This window comes from Argentina silus (genome assembly GCF_951799395.1).
Source record: "Argentina silus genome assembly, chromosome: 1".
In the NCBI taxonomy this organism is placed as follows: Eukaryota; Metazoa; Chordata; class Actinopteri; order Argentiniformes; family Argentinidae; genus Argentina; species Argentina silus.
In genome coordinates this window covers 1001189-1007420 of record NC_139655.1, presented here as the reverse complement: position 1 = coordinate 1007420, position 6232 = coordinate 1001189, and positions in this window count along the sequence as shown.

Sequence of the window (6232 nt, the reverse complement as noted above, 5' to 3'; positions counted from 1 at the left end):
CCCCATAATGTCAAAGTGACAATTCTTTTTCAGAAATGTTTACTAATTCATTAAAAATGTCTTGAGTCAAAAAGTATTCACCCCCTCCTAACTCCTAACATTAGCTCAAATGCACAAATGTCACTCAGTAAGTTGAATTGAGTCCATCTGAGTGCAAGGATAATCGCTAATGTGATTTCAGAGTGAATGTCTTTGTTTTTATATGGTCTCTGAATTGCATAGGAATCAATTACACACTGTGTGGATTAGTCTGTCACTCCCAACTCAGCTAATGTCATCATTTTCTCTTGATCCTGACGAGCTCCCCAGTCCCTGCCGGTGACAAGCATACCCATAACATGAGGGAGCTTCCGTTATTCTTCACACGAGGGATGGTGCTGAGACTGTATTTCATGTGCTGGATTTGCACTTAACTTAATGCTTTGTAGTAAAGCCAAATAAACCCATTCCCATCCATCATATCAGACGAATCTGTGTCAATGTTCCAGCACTTCCCCTAGAGGTGGAGGTGTCGCCCTCTAGTGTTTAGAGACATTTGCATTACATTTATGGCATTTAGCAGACGCCTTTATCCAAAGCGACTTACAACAAATACATGTGTTTAAGTGAGTGAATCATCTATCCATCAGCCATCATAAGATAAAGAGTTAGGGTTAGGACCAGGGGCCATAGGCAATCACGATGCTAGAAGAAGGAGGAATTACTTTTTTTATTTTATTTTTTATTTGTATTTACACTAGAGAAACTATACAGGGGGATGAAGATGTATTTAGGAGGAACAGTCAAGATGTAGCCTGAAGAGATGGGTCTTCAATCTATGGCGGAAGATTGGTAGCGACTCTGCAGTCCTGACAGCAGTGGGAAGCTCGTTCCACCAGCGGGGCGTCAGGACAGTGAAAAGCCGTGAAAAATGACTTCATTTTCTTTCAGAGAGAGTCACTGATATTACCATCACTGTCACATTGAGAGGCAGGAGACAGGAGCGTAGTGACCTCTCCATGTTACAGATCCTCCCCAGTATGAGCCTGCATCTACGGTGCTGCTCCTGTATCTATACGGATGGTGCTGTGATCCTGGAGATCAGGCTAGCAGGCTAGTAGGCTCTACCATCACATCTTAGCCGTAACATCTATAGTGCTTTATCAAATGTATACAGATGGTGCTGTGATCCTGGAGAGCCCCGCCCTGCCTGTGACTGAGGGAGATGCTGTGACTCTGCGCTGTAGATCTCGGGGAACCTCCTCTGACCTCCCAGCTGATTTCTATAAAGATGGATCCTTCATCAGGACTGAGGGTACAGGAGAGATGACCATCCCTGCAGCATCAGAGTCAGATGAAGGATTCTACAAGTGTAGCAACTCTGACAGAGGAGAGTCACCAGAGAGCTGGCTGGCAGTGAGGGGTGAGACATCATTGTGTCATAAATGTCTTTAAGTGTGTTTCTCTGCATGTTTCTGTGTGTGTGTGTGTGTGTGTGTGTGTGTGTGTGTGTGTGTGTGTGTGTGTGTGTGTGTGTGTGTGTGTGTGTGTGTGTGTGTGTGCGTGCGTCCGTGCGTCTGTGTGTAATTTGTAATATGTAATATAATGTGTAATTCTCTCTCCAGCTCCAGCGGTCCTCATCTCTCTGCCCAGGCTGCTGTGTAGTTCACTGGTGGTGTTCCCCTACCTGCTGGTGACCATCGTACTGGTGGTGAAATGCTGCAGGGCTCCAGGTAAGAACCCTCTGCCCTCTACAGCTAGCTGACCCTCCTAAACACTCCCCTGTCTACACTACACTACAGCTAGCTGACCCTCCTAAACACTCCCCTGTCTACACTACACTACAGCTAGCTGACCCTCCTAAACACTCCCCTGTCTACACTACACTACAGCTAGCTGACCCTCCTAAACACTCCCCTGTCTACACTACACTACAGCTAGCTGACCCTCCTAAACACTCCCCTGTCTACACTACACTACAGCTAGCTGACACACTTAAACACTCCCCTGTCTACACTACACTACAGCTAGCTGACCCTCCTAAACACTCCCCTGTCTACACTACACTACAGCTAGCTGACCCTCCTAAACACTCCCCTGTCTACACTACAGCTAGCTGACCCTCCTAAACACTCCCCTGTCTACACTACAGCTAGCTGACCCTCCTAAACACTCCCCTGTCTACACTGTTAATACAACATGGCAGCAACATACACTCAGGGAGGTTCTACTCTCATCTGGGGCCTCTGTCTCACCACTGCCCTCTGGTGTCAGAATGGGAACACACACACACACACACACACACACACACACACACATTTCCCCAGTATTTAGTTGTAAACTATAAGGTAACATTGTGGTAACAAGGGGAACTTCCTGGTGCCTCATGGAGTTCATCACCATGGTAACGACCTGACCGTAACGTCCTGTGTTAAACGGCACTCAGACGTGCTTGAGTCAGTCAGTCTAAAAGAAAGAACATCTTATTTCTTATCAGTAATGATATAAAATCATGTTGTTTTATTTCATATCAGTAATGATATAAAATCATGTTATTTTATTTCTTATCAGTAATAATATAAAATCATGTTGTTTTATTTCATATCAGTAATGATATAAAATCATGTTGTTTTATTTCTTATCAGTAATGATATAAAATCATGTTATCTTATTTCTTATCAGTAATAATATAAAATCATGTTATCTTATTTAATATCAGTAATGATATAAAATCATGTTATTTTATTTCTTATCAGTAATGATATAAAATCATGTTATCTTATTTCTTATCAGTAATGATATAAAATCATGTTATCTTATTTCTTATCAGTAATGATATAAAATCATGTTATCTTATTTCTTATCAGTAATAATATAAAATCATGTTATCTTATTTAATATCAGTAATGATATAAAATCATGTTATTTTATTTCTTATCAGTAATGATATAAAATCATGTTGTTTTATTTCTTATCAGTAATGATATAAAATCATGTTATCTTATTTCTTATCAGTAATGATATAAAATCATGTTGTTTTATTTCTGTGTTGAACAGCTCAGCCTGATGAAGAGAAGCCAAGCAATGATGTCATCATGATGTCAGATTTGGGTCCTCAGGAGTAACTTTAGATTAGATTAGATTAGATTCAAGATACAGCTGTTATACGTCTGTTTCAATCTCATGAATGCCTCATGAGATTAGTTCAACTGTACGTCCAGCAACAAGACATGAAGCTATTTTAGCTCAGCTTTAAAGGGGCAATCTGGGATTGGTACATCAATTGTGGGACTTTCAAATGAATGATATTTCGGCATTGATTCTAAGGGAATATAACTCATGAATACCTCATGAGATTAGTTCAACTGTCTTACCCCATCAGAACCCCAAATATAAGCTTGTTTTACTCCATTGTTTGTAAACAATGTCACTGTAAAAAACCACTGTCTGGCTTTGAAACATGGTTAAAACTATTATTTTGATCTCATGGAGGGTCAGTTATTGCAATCATAGCTTTGTCTCTGAATTCAAGAGTGGTTACATTTCTCAAGCCCCATCGCTGAGCTGTTTACCATAAACAAACGCTTTGTTGTTGTTTGAATCCCAGATTGCCCCTTTAAGAAAATTTATGTTGTTTCATCATAGAAAAACAATTTCGTGTTTTTATCTTTAGAAGTATGTTTCTGCTTTTTACGGGTTATATAGAAGTATACATTGATTTCCATACTTTAAATAAGTATATTCAAGCTTTGCTTAGAGAAAACAATTATCTAATGTTATCATGAAACATTCTAAATCATGTTATGCTTTTATTTGTATTCAGAAATATGTTTTGCTTCATATGAGTTGTTTCCCTATTTTGATATGTATTGCTTTGTTCGTTTAGATTATATTGAAGAGATCTTTTCTTTTGAATTTTTAAATATATTTTGCTTTTTAGAGGTATTGTCCAATATCTTCTTTTTCCATTTATTTCAATTTTTTAGTCATAAGTGTAATAGATTTCTTCTTCCTGCTTCGAGCTGCATTGTTTCATATCTTTAGTTTAATCTTCTTTTTTTAACATGGAATTACATGTCAGCATATTTTGAACAAATAAAGGTCTTTAAAGTCTTTAAATTTTCCCTCTGTTTCATTCATTCATGATTGATAATAATTGTCCATGTGTTGATGGCACCGTGCAAAAGAGTTAGTTAGTCTAGGGGGTTAATGTGTTTTTAAAGAGTTAGTTAGTCTAGGGGGTTAATGTGTTTTTAAAGAGTTAGTTAGTCTAGGGGGTTAATGTATTTTTAAAGAGTTAGTTAGTCTAGGGGGTTAATATGTTTTTAAAGAGTTAGTTAGTCAAGGGGGTTAATGTGTTTTTAAAGAGTTAGTTAGTCTAGGGGGTTAATGTATTTTTAAAGAGTTAGTTAGTCTAGGGGGTTAATGTGTTTTTAAAGAGTTAGTTAGTCAAGGGGGTTAATGTGTTTTTAAAGAGTTAGTTAGTCAAGGGGGTTAATGTATTTTTAAAGAGTTAGTTAGTCTAGGGGGTTAATGTATTTTTAAAGAGTTAGTTAGTCTAGCGGGTTAATGTGTTTTTAAAGAGTTAGTTAGTCTAGGGGGTTAATGTGTTTTTAAAGAGTTAGTTAGTCTAGGAGGTTAATGTATTTTTAAAGAGTTAGTTAGTCTAGGGGGTTAATGTGTTTTTAAAGAGTTAGATAGTCTAGGGGGTTAATGTGTTTTTAAAGAGTTAGTTAGTCTAGGGGGTTAATGTGTTTTTAAAGAGTTAGTTAGTAAAGGGGGTTAATGTATTTTTAAACTGTTAGTTAGTCTAGGGGGTTAATGTATTTTTAAACTGTTAGTTAGTCTAGGGGGTTAATGTGTTTTTAAAGAGTTAGTTAGTAAAGGGGGTTAATGTATTTGTAAACTGTTAGTTAGTCTAGGGGGTTAATGTGTTTTTAAAGAGTTAGTTAGTCTAGGGGGTTAATGTGTTTTTAAAGAGTTAGTTAGTCTAGGGGGTTAATGTGTTTTTAAAGAGTTAGTTAGTCTAGGGGGTTAATGTGTTTTTAAAGAGTTAGTTAGTCTAGGGGGTTAATGTGTTTTTAACATATGATGCAATAGCAGCCAGGGTAGAATTGTTTTTTTTTTAATTATGTTTTTTTTATGGCATTTCTGCTTTATTGGGATAGAGACAGTAGAGATTGACTGCTTAAAGTAGCTTCAGAATTTAAAAAAAAGTGTACTTGTCATGCATGTATGTTTGTCATTTAAATGTCATTTAGTGTCAGATACATTCTCTTGTTCTGCCCTGCAAAGGAAAATACTCACTCTCTACCCCCCCCCCCCCCACACACACACACACACACACACATACACACACACACACACACACACACACACACACACACACACAAATGCATCAATCACTCTCTACCCCCCACCCCCCCCCCCCACACACACACACACACACACACACACTGCTACAACCAACCACACAAATCCACACTGTAGCAATAATCTCACATCCTCCTTTCTACTTCTGTTTTCTGATGACTCTTCACACGTACAGAACATCTCATTAAGGCACAGAGATGTTTGATCAATGATGATGATGATTAGTTAGTTAGACTAGTGCTAATATTTGTCATCAGATTATAGACTGAATATGAACATTACCTAATGACCAGATATATTATTAAACTGATGATTTACAGAGAACCCGCCTCTCCACCCTCTCTCTCTCTCTCTCTCTCTCTCTCTCTCTCTCTCTCTCTCTCTCTCTCTCCCTCATTACTAGGAAGTGACTGTATGAAGGGGTTTAGGGGTGTGTTGCTGGTCTAAGAACACAGGAAGTGGTAACTCACTATAAGACACAGTCTCTAAAGACAGCATCATTTACTGGTCAGACAGGATGGCACACTCTTCACTCTATATGATACTCTGTGAGTACCTTGTGTGTGTGTGTGTGTGTGTGTGTGTGTGTGTGTGTGTGTGTGTGTGTGTGTGTGTGTGTGTGTGTGTGTGTGTGTGTGTGTGTGTGTGTGTGTGTCATGAGTCATATTTGCCATGTCGTGAGTTTCAGGACTTCTCTCTGTGTTTCAGTGATGAGTGCTTCCATCGACTCTGGACACAGTCAAGATGATGGTGAGTTGATGATTGTATCTTAAGGTGTTACATCTCCTGTTATGACCTGTTATGATCAGTTATGATCATTTTCCCTCTTCCACCTTAATTCATTATTGATCCTCACCTGCTGATGTATCAGAATTACTAG